This window comes from Oncorhynchus gorbuscha, linkage group LG05 (assembly GCF_021184085.1).
Source record: "Oncorhynchus gorbuscha isolate QuinsamMale2020 ecotype Even-year linkage group LG05, OgorEven_v1.0, whole genome shotgun sequence".
NCBI lineage: Eukaryota > Metazoa > Chordata > Actinopteri > Salmoniformes > Salmonidae > Oncorhynchus > Oncorhynchus gorbuscha.
Window position 1 is genome coordinate 11,700,836 of NC_060177.1, and position 14,280 is coordinate 11,715,115.

General features: G+C 45.5%; 1 long non-coding RNA gene and 1 pseudogene across 1 annotated transcript; both read left to right on the top strand.

The window, feature by feature from the left end:
* LOC124035412 overlaps positions 1-13,819 on the top strand; it is a 15,281-nt pseudogene extending 1,462 nt beyond the window's left edge.
* LOC124035527 lies at positions 10,527-12,554 on the top strand. Its single transcript, XR_006838750.1, has 3 exons — positions 10,527-11,196; positions 12,422-12,459; positions 12,512-12,554. It is a non-coding gene; the product is annotated as an uncharacterized LOC124035527 (long non-coding RNA).
* Positions 13,820-14,280: the final 461 nt, after the last annotated feature.

Sequence of the window (14,280 nt, forward strand, 5' to 3'; positions counted from 1 at the left end):
GGATGGATAAGATCTAAAAGTCTGTATGTACTTCCAGTCAGTTTCAGGCAGCTGATTTGGGTCATTTTCATAAGGCACAAAGCAGAGAAAAAACTAACTGAAACAGGAGTGAGTACCCAGACATTTTGGTTTTCTGTTTGAAAATGTTTTCCATTGTGTTCCCTAATGAACGATGCTGTTGTCTGTATTCCGTTGTAGAGGCTGATAGAGGAAGAGAACATGCTGGCCCCGGCCCTGCAGCAGTTCTCTCTGCGGGCTGAGATGCTGCCCTCCTACGTCCCCATCCGCGTGGCTGAGAAGATCCTCTTCGTAGGGGAGTCCGTCCAGATGTTTGAGAACCACAACCACAGCCCGTCCAGAGCTGGTGAGAACCTGGTCCACACATGTACTCTTGTTATTAGCTGTAGCATGTTTCACGTTGACTTGTTCATGATTTAGCTACAGTAGGGAAACAGTAGAGGGAGGAGAAAGGGGCGTTTTCTGTCTTTTCACCCTCACTCAGGTCAGCACCATTAGTATTATTGCTGATTTTGGCATCTATTTGGTTTGCTTTGGTTGCTAAAAAATCCCCAAACTATCTCGCCGAGCACTACTTCAATGTAACATATTGAGACAATATCACTTCAGGAGATCCACGTTCAACTTGGAATGGAAGATTTTGGAAGATTTGATGCATCATGTTTTCCTCCCTCTGTGTGTGTTTGTGTCCAGGCTCTATACTGAAGCACCAGGAGGACCTGCTTCAACAGAGCTGCACCGTCTCAAACAGCAGCCCCTCTTCAGCCTAGTGACTTTGAGAACCTCATAGACGGCATCCGCAGCACCGTGGCAGAGGTGGGCTTCAGACTTCAACATATCTGAGGAAATGTCAGATATGTGTTTTGTAAAGTCTGCTGCAGCTTCCCACTATCAGCTGGACAAAAAGGTCCTGTTCTATTCAGTTGATATTAGGGCCATATTCATCTCAATAACTCCATACATTAGTCGTCGGTATGTGAATCCAATCAACAGATGGTGAATGAATGTATCCTTCTATTTGCAGCACCTGTGGACATTAATGGTGGAGGAATCTGATCTCCTGGGGCAACTGAAGGTTTGTATTTGGACTATCTAGCTGTGACAGTTTACAGTTGATTTCAGATTGTTAGTGGTCATGTTTGAGCTCGACTACATTGCTGTCGGACTGCTGAGAATCACTTATCTACAAATCCCCTTGCATCTCAAATAACTACTCCTTATGTGATCAAGATGAGTGATTCTGTGCCTCGCCTTGTTAAAGCTGACCCTCAAACACGCCCGTTTCTTTTCCCTGTAGATCATAAAGGACTTTTACCTGTTGGGCCGTGGCGAGCTGTACCAGGTGTTCATTGACCACGCTCAGCACATGCTCAAGACCCCGCCCACGGCTGTCACTGAACACGGTATGTTTACAGATCCAGGATCAGTATACTCTAACAGACATCTAAACTTGATAGCGCATTCTACCTCCTAAGGGCCTACATCATTTTATGGAAAATTCCCCCTTTATTCAATCACAAACCATGGTCCTGTTGGAATACTTAAAAATGCAGTTTAAACTGGATCCTAACGTCTTCCCTTTCTTGAAGTGATCACTGATCTAACACTGTGGCGAGGTCAAAGTAGGGGTTCCAGTAAATATCTTTCACCAACCCAGTCATTTCTGATTGTTGTTATTCCAAGGAAGGAAGGAAGGAAGGAAGGACGGAAGGAAGGACGGAAGGAAGGAAGGAAGGAAGGAAGGAAGGAAGGAAGGATGCCGTACAGAAGAATATGAACAGGTTCATGTGTATTGCAGTCATTCTTTGATGTAACAGTGTCTGTTTTCCCACCCCTTCTTCCACAGACGTAAATGTGGCCTTTCAGCAGGCTGCCCACAAGGTGTTGTTGGACGATGACAACCTCCTGCCTCTCCTGCACCTCACCATCGACTACCAGGGGAAGGAGAGCAAAGGTTTGTTCCTCAGAGTGGCTTTTCATTGGAGCAGAAACCCTCTACTAGAGTCTAGGAGATCTAACTCTATGTTTAACTAGAGCTGCTTAGAGTTCTCTTTTCACTCCCTACTAGACCTGGGCTCAGTACATGTTTATTTGAGTATTTGTTTTTAAAATACTTATTTTCAGTGTATTTTGTAATACATGCCAATACATTAAGTGTATTTCCAAATACATTCCAATATTCAGCTAGTTGTATTTTCAAAGAAAATATTTACTTTGAAATGTCTTTTGAAATTGATTGAAATACCCTAAATAGCATTTGAACACAGGTCTGCTCCCTACTAACCCATGGCCCTAACTTACTCTTCCATGTTTGCAGATCTGTAATATGGCAGAAGGTCCACCATGACACTTCTTATACATTTCTATACCAATCAGATCTGTAAACATGGAAAGTTCAGGGCCAAGGGTAAGAAACATTGGGACCAGCGGCTGTGTGCTCCAGTATATTTTCATGTAACCAGTTTCTGCCATCTGGTGGCTAACTGTAAGACAGTCTATGCATGCCTGTCTTGGTCATCTCTCCCTCATCTCTCCTGCTATAACCTGGGAACACCAGATGAGAGAAGGCAATCTGATGGATGTGTACTGGGAAGTCACCTGGTATCTTTTAAAAGCAGACGAGAAAAGAAGGCTGTTGAACTTGGCACCCTAATCCACATAAGTAATCCTTCTCACCCCCCTTAAGATTTAGATGCACTATTGTAAAGTGACTGTTCCACTGGATGTCATAAGGTGAATGCACCAAGTTGTAAGTCGCTCTGGATTAGAGCGTCTGCTAAATGACTTAAATGTAAATGTAATAATAGTGCACTATTCTTCACAAAGTTCTGGTCAAAGTAGTGCACTTCATAGGGAATAGGGTGCTATTTGGGATGGTAATTCTTCTATGTCTTCTACCCAGTGTGTGCCATCTTGTGAACAATGTGATGGAGTGGATCAGAGGATGTGGAGAGAAGAATGGAGTGTGTGTTATTTGGCTGAATAAAAAAAATAAAAAAAACATTTTAAAAATGTAGGATCGTTGGAGAGAATCCCAATTGCGCTCCGGTAATGTTCAGCCACGTCCTCAGGCCATGCTCTGTCCACCATTTTTAACTTCCTTCATCACCATTCTTTTATTAAGGTCTGTTCTGTTGTATTTATTTAGCCTACCCCACCACTAATGCGCAGAAATGTTGATATGAGTCGACCAAGAAATCTGTCACAGACTGTATAATTGATGACAAGACAACCAATGGGGCCATGCAGCAGCACCAGAGACGTTTTGGTTTCTATATAAGCTATTGTTAAAAAATAGTCTAAGTTTGTAACATTACTATCAAGTGTAAAATTAGAGTTGAACAGAACCAGTTACAACTGACGTATCTGATCATCAATGGATTAGAGAAAAAGCTACTTGTTTTTAACACAGTGGCCACAACCTATCACCTAGGTAGGTGCTTGTTTAGTAGCCTATGTTGAACCTTCTTATGACAGCCTACTTCAAAAACAAATGGTACATAGTCACAAAAGTATATGGGGTGTTTGTTAAATTATTTTGAACCAAAACATGAATGGGGTGAATTTGGAGCAGCAGTTTTATTTGTTTGTTCCTGTGAGCGTTTTAAAAATATTCTTTTAGCAGAGCAGGAGGAAGGATGTTGAGCGGCAGAGTGGTTAACAAAGACTGTTCCATGAGTGAGATTTCAAACCGCCCAACTCTCCTGACATACTCTGGTGTGGAGCCATCCTGTGGCTAACGGTATGATTGTGTTCTCAGATGCCACAGGGACCAGGGAAGGGGCCACTCCCCCACAGGAGTCCTCCCCCAGGGAGGTGCCCCCTACGGGCTGGGCTGCTCTGGGCTTGGCCTACAAGGTCCAGTGGCCCCTGCACATCCTCTTCACCCCTGCCGTTCTGGAGAAGTGAGTATTGTACAGCAGGCAACGTCTGCCTCCCAAATGGTCCCTTATTCCCTATATAGTGCACTACTTTTGACCAGGGCCCAATGTGATCGCCGCAGGACCCGTAACAGTGGAGAAGTTTAGCCTCGTGCTTCAATGCTCTTAGTAGTTGTGGAAATCGACACAATATTGCTTTTTACTTTGTGCATTGCTGACTCTACCTTCAACGTGAAGTGATTTCCATTAGCAAATGTTTGTGCAAACAGACAATGGACTATTTTAACATTACACTCCCAGTTTATTAGGTACACCACCCGTTCACCAAAATGGATCTCCCTACAGACAGTGAGTCTGTGGCTTGCTATATAATGCAGGCAGACAGGCATTGAGGCATTCAGTTACTGTTCGATTGAACGTTAGAATGGGCAAAATGACTGACCGAAGTGACTGAACGTGGTATGATCATCGCTGCCAGGCGTCCCGGATCCAGTATCTCACAAACGACCGCCCTCCTGGGCTTTTCACGCATAACAGTGTCTAGGGTTTACAGAGAATGGTGTGTCAAACAAAAACCATCCAGTCAGCGTCAGTCCTGTGAGCAAAAACCGCTCGTTGATGAGAGGTTGAAGGAGAATGGTAAGAATCATGCAATATAATAGTTGGGCCACAAACAGGCAAATAACGGCGCAGTACAACAGTGGTCTGCAGTACGGCTTTTCGCAACGCAGAACTCGCCAACCTTTGTCACAGATGGGCTATTGCAGCAGATGACCACACTGGGTTCCACTCCTAACAGGTACAAACAAGAAGAAGTGGCTCCAGTGGGCAGGCCATCACCAACACTGGACAATTGAGGAGTGGAAAAACATTGCCTGGTCCGACGAATCCGTGTCCTGTTGCATCATGTTGATGGCAGATGTAGGATAAGTCCATGGAACCCATCCTGCCTGGTGGCAATGGTACAGTCCGATGGATGCTGGTAGACCATAGCCAATCTGCAGCAACTGTGTGGTGCCATCATGTCAGCATGGAACCCATCCTGCCTGGTGTCAATGGTACAGTCCGATGGATGCTGGTAGACCATAGCCAATCTGCAGCAACTGTGTGGTGCCATCATGTCAGCATGGAACCCATCCTGCCTGGTGTCAATGGTACAGTCCGATGGATGCTGGTAGACCATAGCCAATCTGCAGCAACTGTGTGGTGCCATCATGTCAGCATGGAACAACATCCCTGTGGAGCATTTCCGGCTTGTAGAATCCATTCCCCAAAGAATTCAGGCTCATAACTCATCTTGAAAAACGTAATGATTTATTATTTAAATATTGAAAGAGCTGGGGCTATGGAGAGAAACAAAACGGTGCTGTTTCAGGCCATGTGGTAAACAACAGTGCGCTGTGGATGGAGGTGTGAGCATGCGGGTCTGGATGGAGGTGTGAGCATGCGGGTCTGGACGGAGGTGTGAGCATGCGGGTCTGGACGGAGGTGTGAGCATGCGGGTCTGGACGGAGGTGTGAGCATGCGGGTCTGGACGGAGGTGTGAGCATGCGGGTCTGGACGGAGGTGTGAGCATGCGGGTCTGGACGGAGGTGTGAGCATGCGGGTCTGGACGGAGGTGTGAGCATGCGGGTCTGTGAGCATGCGGGTCTGGACGGAGGTGTGAGCATGCGGGTCTGGACGGAGGTGTGAGCATGCGGGTCTGGACGGAGGTGTGAGCATGCGGGTCTGGACGGAGGTGTGAGCATGCGGGTCTGGACGGAGGTGTGAGCATGCGGGTCTGGACGGAGGTGTGAGCATGCGGGTCTGGACGGAGGTGTGAGCATGCGGGTCTGGACTGAGGTGTCTGGACTGAGCATGCTGGTCTGGACGGAGGTGTGAGCATGCGGGTCTGGACGGAGGAGATGTAGACGTTGATTGTGTGCATCTGTAAGTTGTTGTTTCTTAGGTCTGTATTCGGTTATTAACTAAAAAAGTGAATTTGGGCTGTTCTGGAGGCAAAGGGATGTCTGACCCAGTACTAGATGGGTATACCTAATACACTGGTCAGTGAGTGTATATAACCACTGGAGGCAAAGGGGTATCTGACCCAGTACTAGATGGGTATACCTAATACACTGGTCAGTGAGTGTATATAACCACTGGAGGCAAAGGGGTATCTGACCCAGTACTAGATGGGTATACCTAATACACTGGTCAGTGAGTGTATATAACCACTGGAGGCAAAGGGGTGTCTGACCCAGTACTAGATGGGTATACCTAATACACTGGTCAGTGAGTGTGTATAACCACTGGAGGCAAAGGGGTATCTGACCCAGTACTAGATGGGTATACCTAATACACTGGTCAGTGAGTGTATATAACCACTGGAGGCAAAGGGGTGTCTGACCCAGTACTAGATGGGTATACCTAATACACTGGTCAGTGAGTGTATATAACCACTGGAGGCAAAGGGGTGTCTGACCCAGTACTAGATGGGTATACCTAATACACTGGTCAGTGAGTGTATATAACCACTGGAGGCAAAGGGGTGTCTGACCCAGTACTAGATGGGTATACCTAATACACTGGTCAGTGAGTGTATATAACCACTGGAGGCAAAGGGGTGTCTGACCCAGTACTAGATGGGTATACCTAATACACTGGTCAGTGAGTGTATATAACCACTGGAGGCAAAGGGGTTACTGACCCAGTACTAGATGGGTATACCTAATACACTGGTCAGTGAGTGTATATAACCACTGGAGGCAAAGGGGTATCTGACCCAGTACTAGATGGGTATACCTAATACACTGGTCAGTGAGTGTATATAACCACTGGAGGCAAAGGGGTGTCTGACCCAGTACTAGATGGGTATACCTAATACACTGGTCAGTGAGTGTATATAACCACTGGAGGCAAAGGGGTGTCTGACCCAGTACTAGATGGGTATACCTAATACACTGGTCAGTGAGTGTATATAACCACTGGAGGCAAAGGGGTGTCTGACCCAGTACTAGATGGGTATACCTAATACACTGGTCAGTGAGTGTATATAACCACTGGAGGCAAAGGGGTGTCTGACCCAGTACTAGATGGGTATACCTAATACACTGGTCAGTGAGTGTATATAACCACTGGAGGCAAGGGGTATCTGACCCAGTACTAGATGGGTATACCTAATACACTGGTCAGTGAGTGTATATAACCACTGGAGGCAAAGGGGTATCTGACCCAGTACTAGATGGGTATACCTAATACACTGGTCAGTGAGTGTATATAACCACTGGAGGCAAAGGGGTATCTGACCCAGTACTAGATGGGTATACCTAATACACTGGTCAGTGAGTGTATATAACCACTGGAGGCAAAGGGGTATCTGACCCAGTACTAGATGGGTATACCTAATACACTGGTCAGTGAGTGTATATAACCACTGGAGGCAAAGGGGTGTCTGACCCAGTACTAGATGGGTATACCTAATACACTGGTCAGTGAGTGTATATAACCACTGGAGGCAAAGGGGTATCTGACCCAGTACTAGATGGGTATACCTAATACACTGGACAGTGAGTGTATATAACCACTGGAGGCAAAGGGGTATCTGACCCAGTACTAGATGGGTATACCTAATACACTGGTCAGTGAGTGTATATAACCACTGGAGGCAAAGGGGTATCTGACCCAGTACTAGATGGGTATACCTAATACACTGGTCAGTGAGTGTATATAACCACTGGAGGCAAAGGGTGTCTGACCCAGTACTAGATGGGTGTACCTAATACACTGGTCAGTGAGTGTATATAACCACTGGAGGCAAAGGGGTATCTGACCCAGTACTAGATGGGTATACCTAATACACTGGTCAGTGAGTGTATATAACCACTGGAGGCAAAGGGGTATCTGACCCAGTACTAGATGGGTATACCTAATACACTGGTCAGTGAGTGTATATAACCACTGGAGGCAAAGGGGTATCTGACCCAGTACTAGATGGGTATACCTAATACACTGGTCAGTGAGTGTATATAACCACTGGAGGCAAAGGGGTGTCTGACCCAGTACTAGATGGGTATACCTAATACACTGGTCAGTGAGTGTATATAACCACTGGAGGCAAAGGGGTATCTGACCCAGTACTAGATGGGTATACCTAATACACTGGACAGTGAGTGTATATAACCACTGGAGGCAAAGGGGTATCTGACCCAGTACTAGATGGGTATACCTAATACACTGGTCAGTGAGTGTATATAACCACTGGAGGCAAAGGGGTATCTGACCCAGTACTAGATGGGTATACCTAATACACTGGTCAGTGAGTGTATATAACCACTGGAGGCAAAGGGGTGTCTGACCCAGTACTAGATGGGTGTACCTAATACACTGGTCAGTGAGTGTATATAACCACTGGAGGCAAAGGGGTGTCTGACCCAGTACTAGATGGGTGTACCTAATACACTGGTCAGTGAGTGTATATAACCACTGGAGGCAAAGGGGTGTCTGACCCAGTACTAGATGGGTGTACCTAATACACTGGTCAGTGAGTGTATATAACCACTGGAGGCAAAGGGGTATCTGACCCAGTACTAGATGGGTATACTTAATACACTGGTCAATGAGTGTATATAACCACTGGAGGCAAAGGGGTGTCTGACCCAGTACTAGATGGGTATACCTAATACACTGGTCAGTGAGTGTATATAACCACTGGAGGCAAAGGGGTGTCTGACCCAGTACTAGATGGGTGTACCTAATACACTGGTCAGTGAGTGTATATAACCACTGGAGGCAAAGGGGTATCTGACCCAGTACTAGATGGGTATACCTAATACACTGGTCAGTGAGTGTATATAACCACTGGAGGCAAAGGGGTATCTGACCCAGTACTAGATGGGTATACCTAATACACTGGTCAGTGAGTGTATATAACCACTGGAGGCAAAGGGGTGTCTGACCCAGTACTAGATGGGTATACCTAATACACTGGTCAGTGAGTGTGTATAACCACTGGAGGCAAAGGGGTGTCTGACCCAGTACTAGATGGGTTTACCTAATACACTGGTCAGTGAGTGTATATAACCACTGGAGGCAAAGGGGTGTCTGACCCAGTACTAGATGGGTATACCTAATACACTGGTCAGTGAGTGTATATAACCACTGGAGGCAAAGGGTGTCTGACCCAGTACTAGATGGGTATACCTAATACACTGGTCAGTGAGTGTATATAACCACTGGAGGCAAGGGGTGTCTGACCCAGTACTAGATGGGTATACCTAATACACTGGTCAGTGAGTGTATATAACCACTGGAGGCAAAGGGGTGTCTGACCCAGTACTAGATGGGTATACCTAATACACTGGTCAGTGAGTGTATATAACCACTGGAGGCAAAGGGGTATCTGACCCAGTACTAGATGGGTATACCTAATACACTGGTCAGTGAGTGTATATAACCACTGGAGGCAGGCTGAAGTACTAGGGGTATCTGGTCAGACCCAGTACTAGATGGGTATACCTAATACACTGGTCAGTGAGTGTATATAACCACTGGAGGCAAAGGGGTATCTGACCCAGTACTAGATGGGTATACCTAATACACTGGTCAGTGAGTGTATATAACCACTGGAGGCAAAGGGGTGTCTGACCCAGTACTAGATGGGTATACCTAATACACTGGTCAGTGAGTGTATATAACCACTGGAGGCAAAGGGGTATCTGACCCAGTACTAGATGGGTATACCTAATACACTGGACAGTGAGTGTATATAACCACTGGAGGCAAAGGGGTATCTGACCCAGTACTAGATGGGTATACCTAATACACTGGTCAGTGAGTGTATATAACCACTGGAGGCAAAGGGGTATCTGACCCAGTACTAGATGGGTATACCTAATACACTGGTCAGTGAGTGTATATAACCACTGGAGGCAAAGGGGTGTCTGACCCAGTACTAGATGGGTATACCTAATACACTGGTCAGTGAGTGTATATAACCACTGGAGGCAAAGGGGTGTCTGACCCAGTACTAGATGGGTGTACCTAATACACTGGTCAGTGAGTGTATATAACCACTGGAGGCAAAGGGGTGTCTGACCCAGTACTAGATGGGTATACCTAATACACTGGTCAGTGAGTGTATATAACCACTGGAGGCAAAGGGGTATCTGACCCAGTACTAGATGGGTATACCTAATACACTGGTCAGTGAGTGTATATAACCACTGGAGGCAAAGGGGTGTCTGACCCAGTACTAGATGGGTATACCTAATACACTGGTCAGTGAGTGTATATAACCACTGGAGGCAAAGGGGTGTCTGACCCAGTACTAGATGGGTGTACCTAATACACTGGTCAGTGAGTGTATATAACCACTGGAGGCAAAGGGGTGTCTGACCCAGTACTAGATGGGTATACCTAATACACTGGTCAGTGAGTGTATATAACCACTGGAGGCAAAGGGGTATCTGACCCAGTACTAGATGGGTATACCTAATACACTGGTCAGTGAGTGTATATAACCACTGGAGGCAAAGGGGTGTCTGACCCAGTACTAGATGGGTATACCTAATACACTGGTCAGTGAGTGTGTATAACCACTGGAGGCAAAGGGGTGTCTGACCCAGTACTAGATGGGTTTACCTAATACACTGGTCAGTGAGTGTATATAACCACTGGAGGCAAAGGGGTGTCTGACCCAGTACTAGATGGGTATACCTAATACACTGGTCAGTGAGTGTGTATATAACCATTGTTTGTACCGTCATGTTTTCGTATTGCATTCCTCACAAGTTCTCTGTTCATATTTGGGGCGGCAGGGCAGCCTAGTGGTTAGAGCGTTGGACTAGTAACCGAAAGGTTTCAAGTTCAAATCCCCGAGCTGACAAGGTACAAGTCTGTTGTTCTGCCCCTGAACAGGCAGTCATCCCATTGTTCCTAGGCCGTCATTGAAAATAAGAATTTGTTCTTAACTGACTTGCCTAGTTAAATAAAGGTTAAAAAATATATATATAACTTGTTTTTATTTTCCTTATGATCAGTTGTGTCCGATTCAGTTTAGACTTAGCTAGTCTTGCTGAAACTGACACTATCATCATAGCACATTCACGACCGTGTCCTGTCCCCCAGGTATAATGTAATATCCCTGACTCTGTCCTGTCTCCCAGGTATAATATAATATCCCTGACTCTGTCCTGTCTCCCAGGTATAATGTAATATCCCTGACTCTGTCCTGTCTCCCAGGTATAATATAATATCCCTGACTCTGTCCTGTCTCCCAGGTATAATATAATATCCCTGACTCTGTCCTGTCTCCCAGGTATAATGTAATATCCCTGACTCTGTCCTGTCTCCCAGGTATAATATAATATCCCTGACTCTGTCCTGTCCCCCAGGTATAATATAATATCCCTGACTCTGTCCTGTCTCCCAGGTATAATATAATATCCCTGACTCTGTCCTGTCTCCCAGGTATAATATAATATCCCTGACTCTGTCCTGTCTCCCAGGTATAATATAATATCCCTGACTCTGTCCTGTCCCCCAGGTATAATATAATATCCCTGACTCTGTCCTGTCTCCCAGGTATAATATAATATCCCTGACTCTGTCCTGTCTCCCAGGTATAATATAATATCCCTGACTCTGTCCTGTCTCCCAGGTATAATGTAATATCCCTGACTCTGTCCTGTCTCCCAGGTATAATGTAATATCCCTGACTCTGTCCTGTCTCCCAGGTATAATATAATATCCCTGACTCTGTCCTGTCTCCCAGGTATAATGTAATATCCCTGACTCTGTCCTGTCTCCCAGGTATAATGTAATATCCCTGACTCTGTCCTGTCTCCCAGGTATAATGTAATATCCCTGACTCTGTCCTGTCTCCCAGGTATAATATAATATCCCTGACTCTGTCCTGTCTCCCAGGTATAATATAATATCCCTGACTCTGTCCTGTCTCCCAGGTATAATATAATATCCCTGACTCTGTCCTGTCTCCCAGGTATAATATAATATCCCTGACTCTGTCCTGTCTCCCAGGTATAATATAATATCCCTGACTCTGTCCTGTCTCCCAGGTATAATATAATATCCCTGACTCTGTCCTGTCTCCCAGGTATAATATAATATCCCTGACTCTGTCCTGTCTCCCAGGTATAATATAATATCCCTGACTCTGTCCTGTCTCCCAGGTATAATATAATATCCCTGACTCTGTCCTGTCTCCCAGGTATAATATAATATCCCTGACTCTGTCCTGTCCCCAGGTATAATATAATATCCCTGACTCTGTCCTGTCTCCCAGGTATAATATAATATCCCTGACTCTGTCCTGTCTCCCAGGTATAATGTAATATCCCTGACTCTGTCCTGTCTCCCAGGTATAATGTAATATCCCTGACTCTGTCCTGTCTCCCAGGTATAATGTAATATCCCTGACTCTGTCCTGTCTCCCAGGTATAATGTAATATCCCTGACTCCCAGGTGTAATATCCTGTCTCCCAGGTATAATGTAATATCCCTGACTCTGTCCTGTCTCCCAGGTATAATGTAATATCCCTGACTCTGTCCTGTCTCCCAGGTATAATATCCCTGACTAATATATAATATCCTGACTCTGTCCTGTCTCCCAGGTATAATATAATATCCCTGACTCTGTCCTGTCTCCCAGGTATAATATAATATCCCTGACTCTGTCCTGTCTCCCAGGTATAATATAATATCCCTGACTCTGTCCTGTCTCCCAGGTATAATATAATATCCCTGACTCTGTCCTGTCTCCCAGGTATAATATAATATCCCTGACTCTGTCCTGTCTCCCAGGTATAATATAATATCCCTGACTCTGTCCTGTCTCCCAGGTATAATATAATATCCCTGACTCTGTCCTGTCTCCCAGGTATAATATAATATCCCTGACTCTGTCCTGTCTCCCAGGTATAATATAATATCCCTGACTCTGTCCTGTCTCCCAGGTATAATGTGATATTTGATATTTCGTTACCTGCTGAGTGTGCGTCGGGTGCAGTCTGAGCTGCAGCACTGCTGGGCTCTACAGATGCAGAGGAAACACCTCAAATCCAACCAGACAGACGCTGTCAAGTGGAGGCTACGTAACCACATGGCTTTCCTGGTGGACAACCTGCAGTACTACCTACAGGTGATTATATCTCCAGGAAATGACATGTGTCATTTAGCAGACTCTGTCACAGTAGTGAGTGCATACGTTTTCATATTTGTCCCCCGTGGGAATCGAACCCTTGCTTTCCAAGTGCCATACTCTACCAACTGAGCCACACGGAACCACAACCACGTGTCATCTGTACATCCAAAGACTAAGTACTGTACAGTGCATCTGGTCTGTTTTTAAGAATAGAGAGCAGTAGTAAAGACAAGACTGTATAGGTTTTTTACCTGTTCATATTCAGCTTTGGGAGGAAATTTGAGAGGCTCAATGCACCACACTCAGTTTACCACGGCCATATTAATGCAAACAAGCATTCCTTTCTTTCGGGCCCTCTTTCAAAACTGGTCCCATATCTGTATAGCCAGCTCAAAGGTGGTCATAGGAGTTGGCAAGACAACACATCTATTCCTATGACCAGGCTATGAATGACCTTGTTGTTGGTGCCATATTTCTAACATGGCTGTGCTGCTCCTCCTCTCTCCTCCCTCGTCTCTCAGGTGGACGTACTGGAGTCTCAGTTCTCTCAGCTGCTGCAGCAGATCAACTCCACCAGAGACTTTGAGAGCATCCGGCTGGCCCACGACCACTTCCTTAGCAACCTGCTAGCACAGTCCTTCATCCTGCTCAAGCCGGTTAGCGTCTCAATTTATTAGCATTTGACGTGAATACAATGTGGCAGTAATTTAAGGCCACTTCAACGACTTCTTTATTGCAGTCACGTTATGCAGATGATCAGATTGCCATGTCACTTTGATATGGTTCCTGACAAGGTAACCACTTACCTGACCCAATGGCACAACACGACTGAAATGAAGACAACCTTGAACGTGTTATTGCGTGTTGAGTGCTAATCATGCATAACAACACTATCAAATTAGGATTCAGCTTTGAATGACCACTTAGCTATGGTTTCCCATTCATTTTTTTATTTTGTCCAATGTCTTCTCTCCTATCCCAGGTGTTCCATTGTCTGAATGAGATCCTGGAGCTGTGTCATAACTTCTGCTCATTGGTCAGCCAGAACGTGGCTCCGCTGGATGAGAGAGGAACAGCCCAACTGGACATCTTGGTCAAGGTAAGTCTGCTAGAACTGCTAACAATAACCTTTCACCCATTGTCACGTCTATATTACTATATTATAGTAATTGCTTGTAATCTTTGGTGCTAAATGGCCAATGTAAACAATGAAGTACTTCATCTGTAATTTCAGGGTTT